General features: G+C 38.0%; 1 long non-coding RNA gene across 1 annotated transcript; it reads left to right on the plus strand.

The window, feature by feature from the left end:
- The first annotated feature begins 24,075 nt into the window (after positions 1-24,075).
- Positions 24,076-24,519, plus strand: LOC114177588. The gene is made up of 3 exons (XR_003603152.1): positions 24,076-24,143; positions 24,236-24,340; positions 24,429-24,519. It is a non-coding gene; the product is annotated as an uncharacterized LOC114177588 (long non-coding RNA).
- Positions 24,520-26,193: the final 1,674 nt, after the last annotated feature.

Here is a 26,193-nt window from a genome sequence, read left to right on the forward strand (position 1 = left end):
GTTCCTAGTTTTGGAACTAACTCCAGCAAACACTTTAGTGTATCCAACGTCACCAGCTTACTATAATCCACATCTTTCTACTACAGTATTAGTATTTCAACATAGAGTTATTGCTGCTCAATTACCTATTTAGTTGGCTGCACCGAAAACAAAGCCACCACTCAATCAGAAAAACAAAAACTGCACCGCTTGAGACGCCATGTATTTGGCTGCTACAACACTAAAGACAACAAGTGGCTTGCACTAAACTTCAAGCACAACACCGCTTGAAGAAAATAGATGTTGCTGCCAATTCTAGAATTATCTTCAATCTGCTGCACCAATTAAAACCCATATGTGATGCTTCCACTAGGATGAAAAACTACAGCTTCTAATTACACCAATAGGGGTTGCTGTGCTGAATGGTTTTAGTTGCTATCGCATGGGCCAATATCTTGCTGCACTAATGTACCACTAAAGACAAGGCCAACTACAACTCTGCACCGAAAGCTACTACTGCATGGCTCCAAAAACGGAGATTTATTTGCTGCACTTCCAATTTTCACATTCATAACACCACACGAACCATGTTGGAAATTTGACTTTCCAATCACTTTGAGTCCACCACAATAGTACAACCGCTTCTAGATGACCAATCACTTTGCTTCTAACATAAAAACGCTGCACTGCTTGACCCCAAATGGTTGTTGCCAATTGGTCTACCACATGCACTTAAAGATAAAGATCAGGTGATGAAGTAAATATGTTGCACTAAGCTCCAATCTGTTGCACCAACTGGACCAAAATGTCTGCACTAGAATATGAGCTGTAACATGCCAAAAGAAATGTGTTTTGCATCCACGACTTCAAATCACATCACCGCAAGCTTCACAATTTCAGTGCACCGAACGAAGCTTAAACCACGAGTTGCTGCACTGCAACAAAAGTTTCCTCCATGTGAGTAAGTCAGATGGACCAGCTTCTCAAACTCCCTCACACCTTGATTGTTGTGTTAGTCCTTGATTGACTTAAGCAATTCACATTCCAGAAAACGCTAGCAGTAAATATGGCCACTTGAATCAACTTAGAACACCTCAACTTCAAGTTTATCTTCAATGGGCCATTTTCTCAAGCACGTGGTATTATCACTAACTTTGCTTAATTCAACTACAGTGAAAACAATCCCAACACTGAAACTGGTATGCGGAAACAGAAAGCTTCGAGCTAGAGAATCCAATTTTCAGAAAATGGTTGAATGGGTGTAAGCACAAAACGAAGAACAATGGTTTTCCAAACCACTCGTATGTAGATGACCGCGCCATTATCTCTTCACTTCAGCTCATGCCTCAGAAAAAACAACGATTGTGATTTAGCGATTTTGCTTTAGAGCACAAAACGAAAGTGCACGAAGGATGAATGAGAACAACTACGCCAGAACCCAAAATGCGAAGAAATTGAGAACGACAATCTGAAACGAATTTGAAAGAGAAACAACTGAGCTCTGATTACCATATGATGAAGGATCGTCTCAGATTTGGGGTGAAATTCATCTAGAACGAAAATGGGTATGAACCCTAAAACGAAAAGGGGGAAAATGGAGGACGTTGATTGGGGGTTTTTGCGGAACGGAAGGAAATCACGCCACTTGGAGGAGATTCCAAGATAAGTGAGGAAGATCCGCCACTTTGAATCGGAGATTCAAAGATAAGGATCGGTGGTTCTGAGGAGAACCTCGAGACTTGAGAGAAAACTCACTGTTTCATAAAACTCAAATCTGCATACAAATGTGTCTCACAATGGCTTATATACTATGGGCCGAAACAACAAAAAGGCCCAACATAACTAAAGGTCCGGTAAAGCCCAAACAAAAACATTACAAGAATTATAAAAGAGTTCTTGTTCTACAATCTGAAGCTAATCCGAGATCTCTTTTAAGGTCTTGGACATGATTCCATCAACTGTTTTCTTATCCCTTGACGGTCTCGAACCACACCTCCATCATTATTGCTATTCTATTGCTCTTTGATACACCTCTTCAAATCTTCATATCTTCATATCTTCTTTGGCCAATGTGAAGAGTGAGAGAAGCCCAAGTGGGTTTAGGCCATCTTGAATGAAGCCTAATTGGATCTTTTTGAGCATGCTCCTTGTTATTGGGCCTCTTGATGGGCTTGGGCTTGAAGATGAATGTGGGCCATGTATTGGGCCTTGAGCATGATTTGGGCCTAGGCGTTGACCCAAGCTATAAGCCTTGTTGGGATCACATCATCCCCTCCCACTTGAAGAGGATCTGACCTTAGATCAAGAGGGTTGTTTAAGGCTTACAGCAACCAAATTTGAGGTTCCACCAGGATCAAACACATATCTGTAATAGTCATCAAATAAAATGGTATTAAAATCATGGAGACCATGCAGCATACAGGAATGTGGAATTTGTGAAAATGGGCTTATAAAATGGAAAAAGGTTGATAATAGGCCCACTTCACAAAAAAAATGTCTTACACTTTGACTTAGATGATTTTTGAAAAGAATTTTAAAGTCAAAGTGTATTTTGGTACAATATGATGAGGAGTATGAAATAAGTGAATGAGATGGAGAACAAAATGTTTGAGAGGGAAACAAAACAAAAGATTTAATGACAAAGTGAGAAGAGTTTAAAGATGAGAGAACTCCCTTTGGAAATTTTATCCTCATGGAAGGAATTGGTGAAGGATGGTACACCAAATCCCTAACAATGAGTTCCTTTTTTGCTTTTGAAATGCTCTTTAACTCTACCACTTGTAATTGTATTTCAAGCTCACTCTCTTGTCTTATTTTCTCTCTTTCTTCTAATTCTTTTCTCTCATTCTCTTCTTTGGCTTTTCTAAGACTTTCCTCTTTTGCCTTTTCTTCTTCATCTCTTTTCTTCCTCTCTTTTATCTCTTTTTCCTCTTGTTCTCTTTTAGCACAAAGTTTCTCAAGCTCTTCTTTTTCTCTCTTCTTTTCATGCTCTCGAAGCTTTTTAAGTTTTGCTTGCTCTTTCTTATGTTTTGCTCTCTTTCTTTGTTCACTCAAGAGCAAGTCCAAATTGTGCTTAAAATCTTTTTCTAGTCTAGAAAACTTAGCAAGATTTTGGATGAAAGCATCCCCTATGTCAATGAAGTTTTCTATCCTAGCTTGTTGCTCTTTAGTGATCCTAAATGAAGGGGGAATGAAATGCTTCCACATGCATGCTTTCAATTCATAAAATGTATTAATGCATGATTTTGTCCCCTTTTTCACTTTATATTGCCTCTCTTGCCACCACTCGAATGCACGTCCTATAAACCTAGAAGTAACATGCCTAAGAATGTCAACTTGACTATATTTACTAAACAATGGTTGCACCAATTTCTCGGTATCCCACATCCAATCTCTAAATGATATTGGTCCTATATCCTCCCTAAAGAATGGAATGTCACTATGAAATGTATGATGCAACTCATGACTACCATGCTTATGCAACCTAGGACTATATGTAGAATATGTACTCATGGTGATTGAATGAACTTATGCAACTTGAAAAAAAGTGTGGTAGAGGAAATCAATCACAAGTGGACCTCCAGGTTAGGCGAGGTGAGTCTTTAAGACTTCATAAATACCAAGGCCAATCCTTGCCAAGATACACTTGTAAGATGTTTCAAAGATCACACAATTGTCTAAGTGCTAAGTAAATAGAATCACTTGAGTCACTAAGCACAAAACAAGCAAACAAGACTCAAAGAAATTTAACACTAAAAACGGACCCCTAAATGGCAAAAGATTAGAGACTTTGATCTCACAATCAAGCCACTATGCAACGTGAAAACTTGAATATAAACTATGCGGCCTAATGTAAGGTGAGAAAGCACTTAGAACTTTCAACACACTTACAACTAAAAGCGAATTACTAATGGATAGGAAAGGTTCTACTTAGGAGATGGGATTGAACACCTTGTGGTTCCCCAAGACACCTAAGTAGGCCAAAATACAAGTTCAAAGAGAGTTAAAATTGGTACACAAAATTTAGGCAAAGAGGAGCAACTCAAGAGCGCCAAACTTTTAGAGAACTTTGAGTAGAAAATAAGGCACAAAGGATGCTCCAAATTGACCAAAAGAAGTGACCAAATTGTAGAAAAACTATTAAACTAAAAGATGCAACAATTACAAGCCACAATGGCCAACAAAATTGCTTGAAATTGGTGTTGGAAGCGACTCCCGAGGCCAACTTGAACACACCACAATTTTGGACAGCAAAGTGATGCACTCCCAAGAGCACTTTGGTACCAAATGAAGCCTTAGTTGATGGCTTTGAAGTATACACCAATTGGAGGAATATTTGGACCCTTTGTGGATGCAAAATGCAACACCAAACAACAACAAAACCTGGCCAAAATAATGAACAAAAATAGCAAACAAACTATGCCAAAGGCATTGGTTAGCTCTCACTCAAGCAAGAAATTGATGGCTCAAAACTATCCAAAAGATGGTGAAGGTGAGAGGAAGAATTCAAGCACACTCTCTAGAGTTTTACTTCTCAACCACCACCTAAAATGCTACCTTAGACTAGCAACCAATTTGGAAAACAAAATCACTTGATTCACAATCAAGAGCATTGAAGCCAACATTACTTGCCAATTGAAATGTATAACACAAGAAAAGCTAATTAAGAAAGCTAAACCACATTGAATATGATTTGACAAGACTGAATTGAATAGCCAAAAACAAGGATAAGCAAGAAATTAAGGCTTGAAAGAAAGGAAAGCACAACAAAAGGAATCCTAGAACGGAACTAGAATAGAGTAAAAACCAAAAACAGAAACTGCAGTGCTAATAAAATGCTTATGGTATTCATTGCATGTATGCCAATGTGAGGGAAGTAATCCACTCCAAATGAAAGCAATTGATGGCAATATTGAATACACACATCAAACATGCCCTCATCATAAAATTTTGTTTCCTTGAAACATCATAGGTCAAGATACCAACCCACAACTTCTTCCAATCATCAATTAAAGGCTCAAAGTAAACATCAATAGAGACCTTTGGATTGGATGGCCCTGGTATATGACAACTCAAAAACATATAAGGCTTTGACATGCACATTTCAGGAGGAAGATTGTATGGAGTAACAATCACGGGCCAACAAGAATATGGTGCAGATGAAGCCTGAATGTAAGGGTTAAATCCATCTGAACATAGACCAAGTCGCACATTGCGTGGATCAGACGCAAAGGTAGGCTGTTTACGATCAAAGTGCTTCCAGGCTTCACCATCAGATGGTTGGCGTAACATGCCTTGGCTTTGGTTTGCATGATGCCAAGTCATATGTGGCGCGGTTTGCATAGAAGCAAACATTCTTTGTAATCTTGGGATTATAGGCAAATAGAACATTGACTTAACTGCAATTGGTTTTTTGCACCTTGATCCCTGATGAAATGGATGATATCTTGGTTTGTGACAAAATTTACATTCAAGCAATGCTGCATCTCTTTTTCCACTATCATTGTCATAAAAGAGCATACAACCACTCACACAACAATCAATCTTCTTAGCCTCCAATCCCAACTTTGATACTAACCTCTAAGCGTCATAAAAACTCTTTGCAAGCTCATATTTGGTGGTGTGAGATCTAACAAAAGTTTGGTGAAAGCCTCTAAGCATTGGTTAGGAATATTCCAATTAGACTTATAAGATAGAAGTCTAACACATACTGACAATTTAGAGTCTCTTTCCCCTTCAAATAAAGGTTGATTTGCCTTCGCCAACAAATTATAAAACCTTTGTGTGGATTCATTAGGACACTCTTCTAAGTTAGTGTCGTTGGGTTGTTGGTTTGATTGAAATTGACATAAAACGTTATTGACCATCTCTTCCATGTCACAATTGCTCCATTTCAGTAGTATGTACACCCTCTCAAGGGAGAAAATTATCACCTTCATTTAAATCAACAACTGGCATATCTTCACCATGTAATGTCCAAATCCAGTAATTTGGTATCAACCCTTTTTTATAAAGGTGAACTTTTACAATCTCATCTATCAAAATCCTTGTACAGTCACACTTAATGCAAGGGCATCTAATCCCACCTTCAAGTTCAAAATATCTAGACTGTCTTGCTACTCGAACAAACTCTTCAACGCCTAAGACAAAAGACTCCTTCAATCCCCTTCTACCACTATAACAACGATCATACATCCATGCACGATTCAAAGGAGGTTCACCCATGTTTTATACCACAATAAATGATTTAAATTAGATTATAAAGGGGAGAATTGAAATAAAGTAGAGACATATATGTCCCCACGTATTGCTTAAGATCATGACATTGTCGGGATATATCTCACTGATTAAGTAAGATATCCAAATACTAACCAAGATACAATGTCCTAATTGGAATGCAAGTCCCATGACTATGTAGACCAATTTAGCTAAAATTCTCTTTGTTCTTGTCTTTAGTAGTCTATTTTTAAGTTTTACAGTCAAATTTTGATTTCTTTGTTTTTTTAGTAATTGACTTTATTTTAAGGAACATTTTACCATTTAAAACTTTGTTAGACACTTACTTTACATTTTCATTGACTACATTAATATAGTTCATTGACTACTTAAATCAGCAGCATGATAATACTTAGCAAGAATCACATCAGGTGAAAATAAAGTATACCTGACAAAAGGTACTAGGCAACCTTTTAGCAAAATCCTTCCTTGCTACTGTGATTTACCTCCAGATCCACCCTCACCTTTTCCTCCCCTATCATAGTGCATAAATAAATATTAGTCTTCATGCAAATGAATATATCAAAACAAACATAACATATTCCCAAATAAGCAAGCATAAGCAATGGTTGGTTGAATCTGTTATACAATTTTCAAATAAACTTCAGTTTATTTCAGTTTACAATCTGAAATGCAAATAAACATCATTGTATTATCAAGGAAAATGAAAATTGAGGTAGAGACTAACTTGTATGGCTAATTTATGAATCTCTACTCTAGTTAAATACCTAACTTCATTATTTTTTCATTGAATTAGTGTGACTAAATTGTGTGGCCTATTTTTATGCATAAAAAGTAAACCAAGGACAAAAAAATAACAAAAACAAAGAAATAATGCTGTAACTTGGCTGAAAAGCTTAAAAGTTGACCAAAAGTTGATGCGAAATTGGTATAAACAGGACCAAGCACCTACTCAACAAAATTAAAATGACTAACGGATCCTAAGGAACAACTCAAAACTGAAATCCTACCTAAAACTCAAAATTGCACTACCTAAAACCTCTAAAGACACCCTAAAAGTAGGCTAAAACTAAGTTTATGCTAAAGCATGGGTAGAACTACCACTAAAGTACCTAGACAAGGTTAAATGACGTAAGAAAACTTAATCCTAAGTCACAAACTATCTCCTAAATGATTTACCAAAAATCACTACCTAAAATCAAGACTAGTCTACAAATTGACCCTTTTGTGCATACATGTACTAAGCTAACCTATGGAAGTCTAATCTAATTATCCTAACATGTTTCTAATGGCAAAATATGAATAGAAAACAGGTCAAACTGCTAAAACTGACTACAACTCAAAATCTAGCTACCTAAGACCTAAAACTACCACTAAACTATGCTAAAACTCCAAAAATTTAGAAATGAAGTAAACTAGTGCACATAACTCTTATAGAACTACTTGGACATCTTCCACTTACCAAAAGAAAGGTTGAGAACATATGAGAACTTGGAATTAACAAACTAATTCGAATTTGCCTAGTAAAAACCCAAAAAATGAACTAGAAATGGTGAAAATGAGCTAAGACATCCCAAATCAGCAAAGGAAATATGAAGCAATGGAACAAACACCTTCTAATTGGTAAATGAATGATGAAAACTGATGTAAAAGACTGGAATAACATGCTGCACGAAAATTGATGTGTGGAGACCCAAACTTGTGTGACTTAGTTTATGCATAACTAGTCTACTTAAAACACTTCGTTTATGTTTTTTTCATTGAATTAGAGTGATTAACTTGTGTGGCATTTTTTGATGCAGAAATAGTGAACGAAGGGCAAAAAAACTTACAAAAAGAATGTCAAAAGATGCACTAAATTGGCTGAAAATTTGGTAAGTTGACCATGAGTTGACTTTTTCATATTCAATTGACCCAAAGAAAAAAGAAGTCTCAAGATCAATATATGGGAAATTTTAAGCAAAAGTTTGGGTTACATGACAGTAATGTAAAAAGGATATGGGTTAATGAAACAATGCAAAAGTTTGGGTTATCTATTCATGATATCTATTCCTAACCAAAATTGTGAAAAGTTAATGTGTCTACACCAAAATACCATCATCAGATTCATGATATCTATTCATGGAGGCATCACAATGCAGTATAAGAGTTTAACAAAATTAGCAATCAAATCCCATTACAGGTACAAGCTTTTCATTTAGAATTACACTGCTATTATCAAAATAAATGAGGTGGTATAGATTGTTGAAATGAAACCAAAAACAAAACCAATAACAATTCAGACAATTTCAATTTAGACTAAGCATCAATTAGCAATCAAACCAAAAACAGAACCAATCCAAATGCATATAACAATTCAACCAATCTCAATTTGGACTAAGTATCAATCAACAATAATTAAACCAAAAATAGAACTAATCGGCAAACACACCTTACAATGGCTCCTATCTCGCAAACACACCACAAGATCAGTGCTCTGGGACCAAAATCAGCGCTCTGTGGACCAACGGACGTGGGAAGACAGAACACAACCCCTTATAAAACAAAAAACCATGTGAGAACAACTACAAGCGATCAACATTCGGTAAACCACAATCAATTAAAGTCACCAAAATGAGGGTGAGGGTCGAACAGTGTAGTGGCTGACCAGCGAGAGTGACGGCACCGACAATCCATAATACAATTCCTTACCAATCAAAAACCAATGAGAAAACCTAGCAGTGATAACAATGGCAAAAAGAAGAATGAATTAAACTCACCAAAACAAAGGTCAGGGTCAACGAACGCGGTGGCCGGCAAGAAGACAAAGCCGCTCCGACGTGGAACCCAGCTGATCTTTAAACGTGGAACTCAGACCCACGATGATGAATATCACCCTACATGGCTTTTTCAGCTTGGGCCAATGGCCTGGCCCATTCTTTTTAAATTTCTTTTATTTCTTTTATTTTTAATTAAATAAATGTTTTCTCTAAATTTGGTTTTTATTAAATGCAGATCAATGTTTTCAAGTGTTGTGGCCTTGGCTTGCTGTGGCCCATTCCAACAAATTTGTGCAGCCCAATTGGTTATAGGAATCATGTGTGGCCAGCGTCACACGCATCCAGTTTCTGCAGCCCATGTATCTCACGGATGCAACACTTCCTTCAGCTGAGTCACGAAAGTTTTCTCTTGATTGGGCCTCGAGCAGCCACTTTTCATTCGCACACCTCACGCTTCTGCAAAGTGACATCCAGCACATTCTTCAAGCAGCTCCTATTTGAGTCTTCTTTGGGCCTCCAACTAGAAAGCTCTTCATGTGTAGCATGCTCCTTTGCCTAACAACACATTCTTTTCTCCATTTAGTTTTTAATTGGGCCAAGGTTTCTGATACAACAGCCCAATAGGACAGCATCCCAAGCCTTTGTGGTTCTCGTCAAGTGGTTCTTCCGCAGAGTGATTCCAACACCCGTTTCCTCTTTCTCTTGAAGTGCTGCTAGGGATGCCTCCCACGTTTCATCCTATCTGTTAGGGTTTCCCTTCACAGACCTCACGAATTTCTTCATCCTTCCTCTAGTTTCTGCTTTGTTGCCACACGAGGAATGTGCCTTAGTCGTTAGGGTTCCTTCCATTTGAACGTTTTTCTCCCTTAGGGTTTATTGTACACGGTAGTGCTGCCGTTAGTTTCTTCGTTCCTTACTTTTTGTGTCCAGCTGCCTTCACTTATAAAAGGCTGGCCAAACTTTTGTATCAAGTTAGCTTTGATGAATGAGAGTGAGATTTTAATCCCCTTTCGTCTTAGCTCACCTTCACCGAGAGTAATCCCTAGAGTGACCTTGCCGGTGAGAATCCGAACACCATAATTATCTTCCACTGCGTTTCAAAAGGGTGTTCTGTGTGATTCAATCGGTAGAACTCCGATTGGATGGGTTTTTCGATGAATTCCGTGACAGAGCATGTCATCACACGATGGCAGCGGAGAGGCGACGACAACAGCGATGCGACGACAGCGGCGAGGTGATGGTAGCGCAATGGCGACGCCGGTGAGCAACGACAGCGCAATTGGCTTGGTGAATTTGGGGGAGAGTGGCGACGGTGGAACTCCAACCCACTGTGGCAGCGGAGAGGGGACGACAGCGGCGAGGCGACGACACCGGCGAGGTAATGGCAGCGCAATGGCAATGTCAATGAGAGCGGCAGTGGCGTGGTGATTTTGGGGGAAGTTTCTCAATTTGGGGAAAAAGAAAGTGAGGTGCGATTTCATAATACCATGAACTTTACCGAAGGATATAATCCGTCGGTAAGTACGCGACTCCGTCGGGGCTAATTTCGCATAGACATTATCGACGGATGAATCCGTCGAAAATTGAGTTCAAAATTCCATACAATCATTACCGACGGATCAATCCGTCGGTAATGATAATCATGGGTGTTCGTCGGTAATTCCGTCGGTAAATGCCAATTATCGATGAATATATATCTGTCGGTAAACATCTGTCACTAAATACGATATTTCTTGTAGTGTGTGTATCACATCATGTGCATAAGGGACATTGTGAGTCAACTGAAAGCCTTAGAGGTTACCATGTTTGATTCCTTTCTAATACATTATATTTTTTTTTATTTTGCCACATAAATATGCTTCTTTTAAAAAATTTTATGGCACATATAACGATAAGTGGTCTATTATGCATTGTTGACCATGTGTGTTCAAGAAGAAGAGAGATTATTGAGGAAGGCCAAATGATGAACTTGACTACTTCTCTTAAGAATAAGAAGAATAAGGTTAATAAGAATGGAAAAATGTTTATTAAGCCAGTTACAAAGGAGGAGTCCAAGTGTTTCTCGTGTAAAGAAAATAAGGGACATATGAAAAAGAATTTCGCAAAGTTTAAGAATTGGCTAGAGAATAAGGTAATTATTTTGCTTTGTTTGTTATGAATGTAATATGACTAATATTAACACATAGTGGATTGATTTTGGAACTACAATCCATGTTTGTAATACTATAGAGGATATGCAAAACCTAAGTAAACCAAAAGGGAACATTATCTATTAAGGAAGCAAGATGTGTTCACATGTACCATTGGCACATGCAATTTAGTTTAAAGTAGTGGTTTTATTTTGTGTTTAGAAAAGGTCTTTTGTGTTCCTAGTTTTGGTAAAAAATTAATTTCCACTTCACAATTTGTTCCCTTTGATGTTTCCTTTAATTGTATGAAACACAGTTTTACTTTGTTGAATAAATAAAAAATTGTTGGTTTTTATGAACTTTGTGATGGTCTTTACTCCATTAAACTACAAATTACATTGCTTATACTTCAATGCATGTTTCTACTGGGTTAAAGCAATGTGTTGTGAATGAGAATTCTTCCATGTTATGGCACCGGAGATTGGAACCTAACTCCATTAAGAGAATGAAGTGATTAATAAATGATGAAGTACTTAGTACTTCATATTTAGCCAATTTTGAGACTTGTGTTGATTACATTAAAGGTAAGAAAACTAAAAAATCCAAAAAAAGGCGTGCTAAAAGGAGTTCATACATTATAGAATTGAAGACATTTCATCACCTTTATAAATGATTACTTACATATACATATATATATATATATATATGTGTGTGTGTGTATATATATATATATATATATATATATATATATATATATCTTTACTTGTTTCATACTAAGGATGAAGATTTAGAAGCCTTTAAAGTTTTTAAGGTTGAAGTAGAGTTACACTACTTAAAACAACATAAGATTGGGAGATTAGATAAAGGTGGAAAGCATTATGGTAGATACACTATGAGTGGATAAGCACCTGGTTCATTTGCAAAATTTCTTCAAGAACATTGGATTGTTGTCCAATACACTATGTCTGGTTCTTTGGATCATAATTGTGTGGCAAAAAGAAGAAAATGAACTTTAATGGATATGGTAAGAAGAATGAGGAGTCATGTAGAGCTTCCTAAATTCTTGTGGATTGAAGGACTTAATAAAGTTATGTGTATAGTGAATCAAGTTCTAACCAAGGTTGTTTTAAGAACACCTTTTGAGTTATGTGTATAGCGAATCAACATTGAGAAGATCTATAAGGATCAAAAGATCAATCAACAATTTCTAATGATTGTTGTAAGCCCCTTTTTTCTGTCCCAAAAAGGGTTGGGCTTGTCCTTTCGTAGGCCCAAGGTCAGCCCCTCTGTAGGACACCAATACTCTGCCAGCCCCCTCACAATCTCACTTTACCTTTTCTTCTGCCCTATTTCATGCTTGGGGTGATTTAAAAGTGTTATGCTTGTGTGTGAATGAACTGTTTGGTGGGTGTTATCTGTTTGTGGTGCTGCATGTGTGAAACAGTGGGGGAGCACTCGTATTCTCGCCTAAACGAGCTCGTCTCGCCTAGGCGAGAATAGTAGAAGCTCGCCCTGGTGTTGCTCGAGCATCTCGCTCAGGCGACCAAAGCTTGTTTTGAGCGACGCATTGCCTCGCTCAGGCGAGAATGACCCGCCCAAGCAAGTACTCGGGGAAAGCCAGTGTGCTCTGCTCGCGCCCTCGTCCAGACGAGGGGCTTTTATTTTTGGGCGAATGACGATCTTGCCTAGGCGAGCTGGTCTCGCCCAAGCGAGGGCTCGTAAAGTGCCACTGTTGCAGACCTCGCCCAGGCGAGAATGCCTAGCCTAAGTGAGATAGTTGATCACTACAAGAAATCTGTTAATTACCGACGGACAAATACCGATGGATATTTATCTGTCTGTAACAATAATTTTCCGACGGAACTTAAGCAGGAAAAATACCGATGGATTTGTCTGTCAGTAATAACACAAGAGACAACTGGCGACGGATTTATCCGTCGGTAAAGTTTTCATGCAATTAAGCAGGAAAAATACCGACAGATGTGTCCGTCGGTAATAACACAAGAGACAGCTGGCGACGGATTTATCCGTCGGTAAAGTTTTCATGCAATTACCGACGGATTCCCGACGGATTAGTCCGTCGGTAAGTTGGCGGATTAAACTTAAAAAAATCAGAAACCTTTTCCCCCCATTTCGTAAAACTCATCTCCTCCAAAGCACTGAGAACGCGCCGCCGTTACCGCCACTCTAAACCGCCGTCGTGCCACTTCCAATCTTCGCCGTAACGGCCTTCTTCCGGTGTCGCTGCCCTCCCCCACTGCAAAACTCGGTTCTTCTTCTCCAAACACATTATTGAAGTCGCCGCTGCTGGTACCGCCCATTGCTACTACCGGTGTCGTCGCAATCCCACTCCCAATCGCCGCTGTGACGACCTCCTTCCAGTAACGCTTTCGGTGGCTTGTGTTCGAGTTTGGGGATCCGCTCTGACGTCGGGAGAAACAAGGTAAGGGTTTTGTTGCTCGAGCAATAATCCAAGCTTTTAATTCATCCTTACCCATTATTTGTTTTCTGATAGTTGCTTCCATTTTTGTGGTGAGAGGAATTCGAATTGGGCTTCCGCGTGAGTGAGGGTGCTCTGTTTGGTGCTGCTTTGGCCGTTGAGGATTCCGGCTGTCGAGGTGCTCTGACCGTGAGGAGAACCACTGGCTTTGGTGCTGCTAGGTTGTCGTGGAGGTAACACCCGTTTTCGTTTCATTTTTCTTCCTATTGTAGTGCATCCGAATTGAATGGAATTGAATGATAGAGCATGTGTTGCTGGTTATGTGCTGCTTGTTTGAAGCATAATTTTATGATAATTATCATCACCAATCTTTAATAATTGTTTAGATAGGCTTCATTTTAACTAACCAATGTATATAGATGCATGTATTTTAGACTGCATTGTTTTGGTGAATGGAAAACTTGAACGTGAAAAGTAGTCAATTTTGATATGTTTGTGATTGGAATTAATGATCTGATTTAGCTAGCTAGTATCTTCATTCATTATTTATCATATTTTTTTGGTTTTGTTTTTGGTCCTTTCCATTGGCCATTAGGGTTTTGACTAGGCAAACTCGAATTACCTTGTTAATTCTGAGTTGTGATGTTTTCTCCACCTTTCTTCTGTTAATTAGAACTTGTCCAATTAGTTTTATAATAGTTATATGCACTAGTGTACTTAATTTCTAAATTTTTGCACTTTTAGCCTAGTTTAGTGGTAGTTTTAGGTGTTAAGGACCTAGATTTCGAGTTGTTGATTTTAGTCGTGTGAGTTCCTTTGTAGTCATGTTTTGGCATTAGAAACTTGTGTGGATAGTTAGATTAAAGTTGCATAGGTTAGGGTAGTACATGCACATAGAAAATACTTAATTTAGTAGACTAGTCTTGGTTTTAGGTAGTGATTTTGTGTAAATCTGTTCGGAGGCAGTTTGTGTGTTAGGATTAAGTTTTCTTGAGTCATTTTAAACTTGTCTAGGTAGTTTCTATCCACTTCTACCCATGATTTAGCATAACCATAGTTTTTAGCCTAGTTTTAGTGTCTTTTTAGAGGTTTTAGGTAGTGAAACTTTGAGTTTTAGGTAGGATTTCAGTTTTGAGTTATTTCTTAGGTTCCTTTCGTCATTTTAAGCTTGTTGAGTAGGTTCTTGGTGCTGTTTTTACCAGTTTTCATAGTTATCATATTAGAGCAAAAATGCAAAAAGTCAACTCTTGGTCAACTTAGCAACTTTTCATCCAATTTAGTGCTTATTTAGGCCACTGTTTCAGCTGCATTTTCTGCCATGGGATCACTGTTTCTGCATCAAACTAAGCCACAAAGTTAGTCACTCTAATGCAATGAGAAAAACATTAACCAAGTTGTGAGTGGTAGACTACTTATGCATAAAGTTGGCCTCCACATATGAATTTTCGTATGCCATCTTATTCCTCACTTTGGCCTAACTTTCCATCATTCTTATACAAATTAGATTGTGTTTGCATCATTGCTTATCAATTCCTTTACTAATTTGGTAGCCTTAGCTCATTTTGGCCAATTTCTAGTTCTCTTTTTAGTTTTGACTAGGCAAACTCGAATTACCTTGTTAATTCTGAGTTGTGATCTTTTCTCCACCTTTCTTTTGTTAATTATAATACGTGTATTGAAGCATCCTAAACATTCTCCACCAGTTTACACTTGCATTTAAGGTTCAAATAAAAAAGTCAAAGTTTAGTCAACTTTCTAAATGGCTTCTTCTTTTACAAGTACATTGACTATCTTCATTTCTAGTTCCTCAACCCTTCTCTGATGTTTTTGGTATGTAGCTTTCATTGTAAATTTTTTGTTGTTGTTTGAATATATATGATTGAAGTATGATTATAGCAAATACTAATTGCTTTATTTAATTGCTACCTTGAAATCAAGTATACTACCTTCAAATCAAATGTCTTCTACATGCATGGGCTTAAGTAGTAATAGGTTTATTACTTAAGTCTAATGTTTGATAATTGTCCTTTGTTGCACTTATGTAGTGTAACATAACATTTTCTTCCTTTGGTTTGTCCTAGGACATGGTCGAATTTCTCATCCAATTGTATATGTGAATTGCTATTGGACTAAAATAATACTATAAAATTGGTGCAAAAATTGAAATCAAGTTAACTAGAGGTGTGCTAGAATGAAGAAATTATTCGTGCACCCTCTATCTTTGCCTTCTACATGCATGGGCTTAAGTAGTAATAGATTTATTACTTAAGTCTCATGTTTGATAATTGTACTTTGTTGCACTAGCATAGTGTAACATAACATTTTCCTCCTTTGGCTTGTCCCAGGACATGGCCGAAGTTCCCATCCACCGTGGTTGGATGTATGACCGTTGTTATCCTGGAAGAAGAGGTTTAAAGGAAGATTTTATCATAGGAGTTGAAGACTTGGTTTGGATAGCTCGACAATATAAATATTATGCTCTTGATGGAGGGATTAGATGTCCATGCTTAAAGTGCCAATGCACTAAAATTTTGAAAGACGAGGTGGTTAAAGTTCATCTATACCAAAAAGGATTCATGCCAAATTACAAGATTTGGACATTTCATGGTGAAGAAATGCCCTCTGTTGATTTGACTGCACAAGAAAATTGCCTTCATAGTTCAAGTACTGTTGCACACACCTCTGAGATGGATCAATTTATGTATATGCAAGAAATGGTGAATGATGCTCTTAATCGACATCCTTCATTTGAAGAACAAGACAATAGCCGTTTAGAAGAGTCTCCAAACGAAGCCACTCAGAGGTTTTACAATTTATTGGCATAGGCAAATCAACCTGTATTTGAAGGGGTAACAGAGTCGAAACTATCAGTATGCGTTAGACTTTTGGCTTGCAAATCTAATTGGAACATTCCCAACCAAGCAATAGACAATATGGCAAAAATCTATTTAGATCTAACACCACCAAATAATTCTTTGCCAAAGAATTATTATGAAGCCAAGAGATTAGTTTCAAAGTTGGGATTAGAGTCTAAGAAGATTGATTGTTGTGTTAATGGGTGTATGCTTTTTTATGACAACGATAATGGAAAAAATGATGCATCCTTACTTGAATGCAAATTTTGTGGACAAGCTCGATATCACACAATCCATGCAGGAAGAAGGCAAAAAAAAACCAATTCCATTGAAGTCTATGTTCTACTTGTCTATAATTCCAAGATTACAAAGAATGTTTGCTTCAATGGAAACAGCACAACACATGACATGGCATTATGAGAACAAAACTCAAGGAGTGCTACGTCATCCATCTAACGGTGAAGCCTGGAAGCACTTCGATTGAAAACATGAATCCTTCGCCAGTGATCCTCGTAATGTTCGACTTGGTCTATGTTCGGATGGATTTAATCCATACATCCAGGTGTCGTCTTCATCATATTCTTGTTGGCCTGTGATTGTTACTCCATACAATCTTCCACCTAAGATGTGTATGACAAAGCCTTTCATGTTTTTAACATGTCTAATACCAGGTCCATCTAATCCAAAGGCATCCATAGATGTTTATTTGGAGCCTTTGATTGATGATTTGAATAAGTTGTGGAATGGTATTTAGACGTATGATGTTTCAAGGAAGCAAAATTTCCTTATGATGGCGGTTTTGATGTGGACTATTAATGACTTCCCTGCATATGGAATGTTATCTGGTTGGAGCACACATGGTAAATTAGCTTGTCCACATTGCATGGAGCACACTAAGACATTCACATTGAATTATGGCCGAAAAAGTTATTGGTTTGACTGCCATCGGAGGTTCTTGGCCATTGACCATCCATTTAGGAGAAACAAAAAGGCATTTCGCAAAGGGGAAGTTGAAACGGATAGGCCACCTCCTAGGTTAACCCCATCACAAGTTTGGAGAAGAGTCAAAGATTATCCAAAAGTGACTGAAACTGGTGTGACAAGGATAGATGGGTATGGAGAGTGGCATAATTGGACCAAAAGAAGCATATTTTGGGATCTTCCATACTGGAAAGATAACTTGCTAAGACATAATCTCGATGTCATGCATATAGAAAAAAATTTCTTTGACAACATCTTCAACACCGTGATGAATGTTAGTGGCAAGACCAAAGATAATGACAAGGCAAGAAAAGATTTATCTTTATATTGTGGCCGAAAAGACTTGCAGTTGAAGCCACAATCTAACGGGCGGTTGCTCAAACCAAAAGCAAATTACACCTTCATAAAAGATGAATCTGATATCACTGTCGTTAGGCGATCAAATTACCACTACTTTAGCAACTTCAGTATTGCCAGTTTGTAGTGAACAAAATAGTTAGGGTTAAGATAACCCTAAGTCGTCTCACAACGAATACGGAATTGATCTCAAATATTTGATTCTTAAAAATTCAATTAAAACTAGCTACTATAAAGATAGGGGGTTTTGATATGCAAAGAAAATGACACGGAAGAATGTAAACACAGTAATAATAAATAGGTCAATTCCACTGCTTTTTCTAAATAAGATTCTTCATTGGTTATCTAGAGATTATTGTTAAATTAATTATTGTTGTTGATTTACAAATCAATCAATGTAAAGACTTAATTCATTTGTTGGCATCCTCACTTTTAATCAAAGTACAGTCTCAATTAAAAGTGAGAATTGTTAGATTGTCCATAGTAAATTCAATCAAAGTACAGTCTCAATTAATTTTACTATGCCTAATCATGTCTATTCCTTTGTTTCTTCACCAAATAGAAAACTTAATTAATCAAAGTACAGTCTTGACTAATTTTAGTTAAATTAATTACCTCTAATCAAATTAAAGTCTCAATTATTGGCAAAAACTTATTTAATCAAATGAAAGTTTCTAAACAAAATCAAAGTAAAGTCTCAATTTAATTTAAAAACCTTTTAACTCATATGATTAGCATGCATGTAGATTTAAAATCATTATTTTCTATTCGATTAAGAAGCAAAGGACATAGATAAACAAAAACCACAACAATAATCAAAATAACAAAACATTTAAATTCATCTAACCTCAGAATCCAGTTAAGAAATTATAGTGGAATCAACCCTAAAAGCTTAGCCCTCCATGGCTTTGATGGAATACATGATGATATAAAGGAAAGAAAATAAAAGAAAGAATGAAAGATGTGGTGGAGACGGTATCTGCCAAAACCAGAGAGTTCTAAGTGTCTCAGTCAGAAAAAAAAAGTGTCCCGCTTCTGCTCCCTTAAGTCTCTTTATATAGGCTTCAACTGGACTTTGGGCATTATCTATCAGTTGCTAAAATCTTTTATTTTTATTTAATTAATTAGCAACTCAATTTCTGTCCAATTTCCAATTCTGCCCCTCTTATTTAAGCATTTTTACAGAATTGACCAGAGTTTGACCAGTTGACCAGAGTTTGACCAGTTTGACCAGAGTTTGACCAGTTGACTGCCTATCATATGCTGACACGTGGCGTAGAGTGCACTTTCTCTCTCCAGACTAGGGTTTGCTGCGTTTAGGGTTTCATGGAGGCTTGTGGGTGCTGCAACGGCGCGGCGGTCAGATTTCCGGCGTGGTGGTTGCTCCTGGATTCTCGCAAAGATGTAGGTGGTGGCTCGTCAAGCATGGTGTTGGTAGCTGCTGCTGCTGCGCAGAACGCGGGTGCAAGGAAGAAGAAGACTGAACTGTGGTGGTGTTGCAGAGTTGGTTCGCGCAGATGCAAGTGTAGGCGCGGTGGCTGGCGCTGCTGTGGAGATGGTGCGACGGAGGCGCGCTGCAGCTGCGTGAACGGAGAGGATGGTTGTCGTGGAGGTGCTGCGATGGTGCGTGAAGGTTGCGGGAAAGACAGAGGCGGCACGGTGCTGTTGCGGTGGTGATGGAACGCTGCGCGATCTGTGGTGGCCGGCGAGACGTGAAGGTGCAGATGCGGTGTGGTTGCAGGTCTGTGGTGGTGCGGCGGAATGAAGAGGTGCGGCGGCGGCTGTGGAGGTTGGAAGGAGAGGAAGAAAATTAGGGTTAGGGTTTCATGTGTGAGATGGAGGAGATGATGATGTGGCAAGATCTGAGTGGTCAATTGGGTGAGTGGAGGATTATGACACGTGGCTTGTTCTGGTTTGCTAATTTTAAGAGGTGGGGATTGCCACATGGCATGATCTGGTTGAGTTGGGTTTAAGTGGTAGGAGGGGTGCAACTTAGTGAAAACTGGGGTGCAGAACAGGTTTTTGTGGTCCACTTGCAGGAGGAGTGTGCAAATAAAATCTGGGGGTGCATTTAGCTCATGATTTATTCTTTTCCAGAATTTCTTGATTTTGGACTTATTTTGTAACTTTGAATATTTCAAATCCACACTATTAATGACCAAAAATAAATTCTAGTTGCATTAACAATCGTTAGAATATCCAATAATATTTTATGCAACTAAAATCAATTTTTACGCCACTTTTACCAAACTTACTGAATAAATCCAATAATCACAAATCCTAATTAAATCAATCTTTAAGCACAGAAAATTCAATTAAATCCCCAAATTTAAATATTAAATGAGGGCAAAAATTTGAACTCATCAGAATCTAAAATAGTTTGTCGTTGGATCAAGGAACTAAGAATGCCAGATGGCTATTCTTCAAACTTAGCAAGATGTGCTAATATCGAAAAGGGTAGTATTCACGGTATGAAAAGTGATGATTGTCATGTCTTCATGGAGACATTACTCCCTGTTGCGTTCAGGTCATTGCCAATGTACGTGTTAAATCCTCTAATAGAAATTAGTCATTTTTTCAAAGACTTGTGCTCAACGACACTAAAGGAGCAGTCACTGAAAATGTTAGAGGAAAATATTCCAATTATTCTTTGCAAATTGGAAAGAATATTCCCTCCTGGGTTCTTTGATTCAATAGAGCATCTCCCTGTTCATTTGCCATATGAAGCATGGCTTGGTGGGCCAGTGCAATATAGGTGGATGTATCCATTTGAAAGGTGATAAACCATGATTACTATATCTTTGTATGTTTTAGACTTTTATTCCAGTTTCAAATCACAATCTATTCATTTCTTTTTATAGATTTATGGAGGAATCAAAACATTCTGTAAAAAACAAAGCCAGAGTGGAAGGATCAATTTGTGCAGCCTACTTGCATCGTGAAACAACATATTTTTGTTCTCATTATTTCAAGAACTTCATCTTGTCGCCTAACAATGAAACACACTGGCAAAATGAAACATGTGACTCAACATTATCAGTGTTTCGACAAGTTGGTCGTCACGCAGGCAAGGAGTTGACTTATTGGTTAACTGATGCTGAATTCAACTCTGCTCATGTCCATGTGTTAATCAATTGCGCTGAAGTTAAATCGTACCTTGAGTATGTTCTAATCTCAATCTATGCACCTTAATCAAGAAGTTTATATACTTATTATTAATTGTATTCTTATGTAATAGCTCATTCGTTGTGGCTAATCAAGTACATGAGGGAACTACTTCTGCTCGAATATACTCAGAGTTTCCTTACTGGTTGAAACATCAAGTATGTATGCTCCTATTTCTTAAACAAATTGTTGTTATCCAAATTCATGTAACAATTTATTGTTGCATATTTGTAGGTTTATAATGCGCCATTAAGTCTCAAAATCAAGATTTAAGGGATTTGGCAAATTGGCCCATGAGATGCGTAAAAGAATGGCACACATACTTTGTTAATGGGTATAAGTTTCACACTAATGAATGGTCCAAAGGAAAGAAGACAATTAACTGTGGTGTGTACGTGAAGGGCATTACAGAGGGAGGTTATGATGATTTTTATGGAATAATTCATAAAATATTTGAGCTAGAGTACAACAGTTGTACTTCTCCAAAGAAAGTAGTTGTTTTTTATTGTGAATGGTTTGATCCTTCTAGAGATGGTACAAGGGTGAATCCTAGGTATAATATTGTTGAACTTGAAATGAGTAAAAGATATCGACCTTTTGATCCATTCATTCTAGCTAATAATGTTAGACAAGTTTAGTATGTCCCATATCCAGCATTTCGGAGCATCGACAAAAGTGGTTGGTGTGTTGCGATACAAACTAAGCCTAGGGGTCGCATTGAGTCAAATGAGGTGGAAGAGGATATTCCATATCAAGTTGATGAAATGTCACATGTCCATGAAATAATCGATGTTGAAAGTGTATCTACATTGCATGACTTTGATGGTGCTCCTGAAGAATTGGAAGGAGAAATACAAGAAGAAGATGGAGAAGAAGAAGAAGAAGATGAAAAAGATGAAGACGACCAAGAAGAAGAAGAAGAAGAAGATTATGATGATGATGATGATGATGATGATGACGACGAGTATGACGATCATGACAAAAATGAGGAGGAGGATGACGATGATGATTGAATTATTGTTGTAATTGTTAAATTTATGTAAAAGATTCATTAACTATGTTTTGGCAAACTTTAAATATTTCACTTATAAAAGTATTATTTTGTGGTTGGTAATGTGAATAACACTTGTCATTTTAAACTGTAAAATAACTATCTTGTTAATATTTGATGTTCAATTTTGTTGTTTTATATAGTTTGATTGCTACAATGTCACCTAGACGTCCATCTAGTTTTGATAAAGGGAAGAAGACAAAGCCAAGAAGTAGAGATGTCAAAATGAGTTTCAACCCGTGAGCCAACCCGGCTCACCATGGGTTCGAGTCGGGTTGGGTTGAGAAAAATTCAACTTTTTCAAAAGTGGGTTGAACTCAACCCGGCTCACTTAACCCACGGGTTAAAGGGGTTCGAGCCGGGTTGAAGGTGGGTTGGCCCACTTAACCCACCAACATTTTTTTGCAATTTTTTTTAATTTTTTTTAATTTTTTTTAATAATTATTTACTATTCCTATTATATTTGTTCACAATTTCATATTTTTAAAAACTAGAATGTTGCTTAATTATATTTGAATAGTTTAAATGTTTAATTAATTTGATTGTTAAGTTATATATATGTTGATACTTTAATCTTTAACTATAATCTTTATAGTAAATTACTTAACTAACCGTCTTATAAACAATTTTTTCTAAATTAGCATGAAAAAAAATATATAATTTTTTTATTTATATTTTGTTGAATAGCATGACAGAAAATTTGTAATATTAACCATGCTTCCTTAGACTAATGGATACTTTCTTGGAAATAATTCTTCATATATTGGCGGTGAGCATGATCAAAATATTGATTCTTGATTTTAGTATGATTGTCATTTCATGGGTTACTTAAAAATTTATTTAAATATTTGAATACTAAAAAAAATAAAAAAATAATTTTTTTAGGTGGGTTGGTGAGCCAACCCACTTAACCCACCAACTCGTGGTGGGTTGAGCTGGGTTACAGAATTTCTGGCTCACCAGAAAGTGAGCCGGGTTGGGTTCACTCATTTTCAACCCGGCTCGTGGTGAGCCAACCCGTGTGAGCCAGGTTGGCCCACTTTGACATGTCTACCAAGAAGACAGCCACCACGGTATATCATAAGGGTTCCTGGCCAAATACCACAGAGTGCGCCCATTCAGGCACCATCACTTGCTGGGGTACCCACACCACACCTTGCCGGGGTTACCACACCATCTACATCCATTCCGTCACCACACCCTATTGTGGTACCCACACTAGATCCTACCATGGTACCCACACCACCTACCTCCACACCACACCCTACTGTGGTTCCCGCACCACCTACCTTCACAGCACACCCTACTATGGTTCCCGCACCACCTACCTTCACTCCAAACCCTATTGTGGTTCCCGCACCACCTATCTCCACACCACAACCTTCCCATCAAGGACCCTCCCCTGTTGTGGTTCACACTTCTTGTAGACCTTCCTCATCCTCTAATCCCTCTCCTGATGTTGCTCCTGCAGCAGATGCTCCTGATTCAGCTGCTGATGATGTTGACCCTCCTCTCCATGAGCAACCGATGATTGAGCCTTTTAATCGGGGGTAATATCTATTTAGATCTTAAATACTAATTTGTATGCCATGACTTGTTATTTGGCTTGCCTTCTTTTTGATGACTTTTATGCATTTATATTTAGGTTTGTTCCTTCCAGAGTTGCTTCTCAGGCAATCACAAGATCTATTAAGCAACAGTTCCTTTCGCCATGGCCATCATGGGGAGCCATACCTCTAGAAGAGAAAGAACCTTTTTGGCAATGATTTAAGGTAAAACGTCATGAAACTTATTTTCATTATGTATTTATGTATGTATTTCAAATGAAAAGTAGATGGTCACTGCTATTAGACTTTAAATACCATGCATATTGTGTTGTCAAGATCATATGTACTTGATTTATTGTTACAGAGGTCGGTTCAGTGGAGACCTGAGCACGAAGGTCAAATTAAAAAAAATTTCCACTCCAAAGCATCTCATAGGCTATCTGAGATGTTTAGAGATGCCTGGATTGCAGGGGAGCGCCCTTATTGGATTGGGGACCATATCTGGAATCGATTGCTAGAACATTGGAATTCTCCTTCTTATCGCAACAAGCAAATTACAGCCCAGAGAAATAGAGCTTCAGAAAAGGGTGGGACCCTACACACAGGTGGTTCCATTACCACTCATGAGCATGCCCTTCGTATGGTATAAACCTTAATCTTTTTTATTTTCATATTATGATATAATTTACTTCTTTTAAAATCGATGTATACATATAACCATTTATTTTGTTAAAGGAAAAAGAGTTGGGGCGAGAGGCATATATTGATGAGGTATTTTACCAAACTCGTCTTCGCAAGGGATCTAGCCAGTTTGTTGATGAAAGGTCTCGAAGAACACATGTAAGGAAATCCTTTTACTATTTATTATTTCCTTTAAACTTAAATGTTGTACCTTATTTAACTAATTTGTCATTGTTTTCTTTAACAGGAAGAATTTTCAACTAGACTGTCACAGGTCAGATCTGAGCAAGGGTCCTGTGCTGAGGCGTCAGAGCATAATGATGAGGAAGACGTCATTAGGACACAGTGTTGGGTTGACGTTGTCGGCGGAAAAAATAAAGGAAGACTTTATGGCACTGGAGAACTTGGCAAAGGTTACACTACTGGAAGAGGTATCCACAAACAACAAGCATCTTATTCCAGGAATGCTGAGGAGGTCGTGAACCGACTGACGCAACGACTAGAAGAACGTGATCAAGCTTATGAAAATTTGACAAGGCAGTTTCAAAACTTCCAAAATCTAGTCATGGCCTTTCTACCTCCTGATGTCCAGACCCGTCTTCAACAACAGCAGTCCAACCCAACACCGCCCCAGCAACAACCTATTCCAGTCCAACCCACACCAGTACAACCCACTCCAGTATAACCCACTCCAGTCCAACCCACTCTAGTCCAGCCCACTGCAGTCCAGCCACAGATTGAGCAACAAGAAGACCCTGCAGAAGATAATCATTCAGATGATTATCTAGACTATTAGGACATTTTTCTATACTGAGTTTGTTATTTATGTCTGCTTTTACATTAGTTAAACATAACCTATGAGATTCTGATTGAAAGATGTTAATCTTTATTTCACTTTTATATGCAGACTCTTAAAATATTTATGCGTGTGATGTATGTATAAGATACCTGTTTGGATTGGCTACGGATAATTATAAGATGGGCAGGTCTGATTGTATTTGTGAGATTGCAGGTTTGATAAATTTTGTGGACAGTGCGAATACAAACTGCACTGAAAAACAGTTTTGAAATTACCGACGGATTATTCCATCGCCAATCCGTCGAAAAATGCTGCGTCAAACTCATGTATATACCGACCGATTATGCAGTCGGTAATTACCGACGAATTTCGTGGTCGATAATTACCGACGGATTTTGTGGTCGATAATTACCGACGGATTGTGCGGTCAATAATTACTGACGGATTGTGCGGTCGGTAATTACCGACGAACATATCCGTCGGTAAGTGTTAGCTACGACCCTTTTACCGACGGATTTTGGCCTGTCAGAAATCCGTCGGAAAAAGTAGTTTACCGACAGATATATGTTATTATCAACGGATCTCGACCGTCGGTAATATCTATTTTTTTTGTAGTGTGATGTAACTTAGGCGAGGGCTTCTAGACTAGGCAAGAATGGTGCAGATTTATGTTATATACTTTGGTTTACTTTGTGTGTGTGGCTATTTATCTCGAACGTACATGATTATGGTGGAATTGCATGAGTTACATGAATTGTATGCACTAAAATTTGTATGTTAACATGAGGAAAACATGGGATTTTGTTTGGTTGGTTGAGAACGTGCATGTGATAGGCGTAATTCCATGAGTCTCGTGGGGAGATCTCATGGTGGCGCGTAGTGTATATATTAAGATATGGATTCAAGTAAGGACCGCATCCCGAAACTCTAATGGGTCAGTGAGTCTTAGGTAGAGCAAACTGACCCAAGTGGTGAGAGTGGCGGGAGGCCTTAGTCTTTGGCATGATAATGGCCTTAGATGCTTGAAGGTTAACCTTGTGTGTGGTAGGGTGAAACCCATTGACAATGGCTCTGCAGAGTAGTAGAGGCCACCACAAGTGCAAGCGTCCAGTGAATCCGATCTTAGTATATGTGTCCGGATAATTGACTCATAGTTTCCTGCTTGTCTGCTATACCATGATTCTCTGTGCTCACTGAGCATTGGTGGGCCAGC

The sequence above is a fragment of the Vigna unguiculata genome, chromosome 3 (genome assembly GCF_004118075.2).
Source record: "Vigna unguiculata cultivar IT97K-499-35 chromosome 3, ASM411807v1, whole genome shotgun sequence".
NCBI lineage: Eukaryota > Viridiplantae > Streptophyta > Magnoliopsida > Fabales > Fabaceae > Vigna > Vigna unguiculata.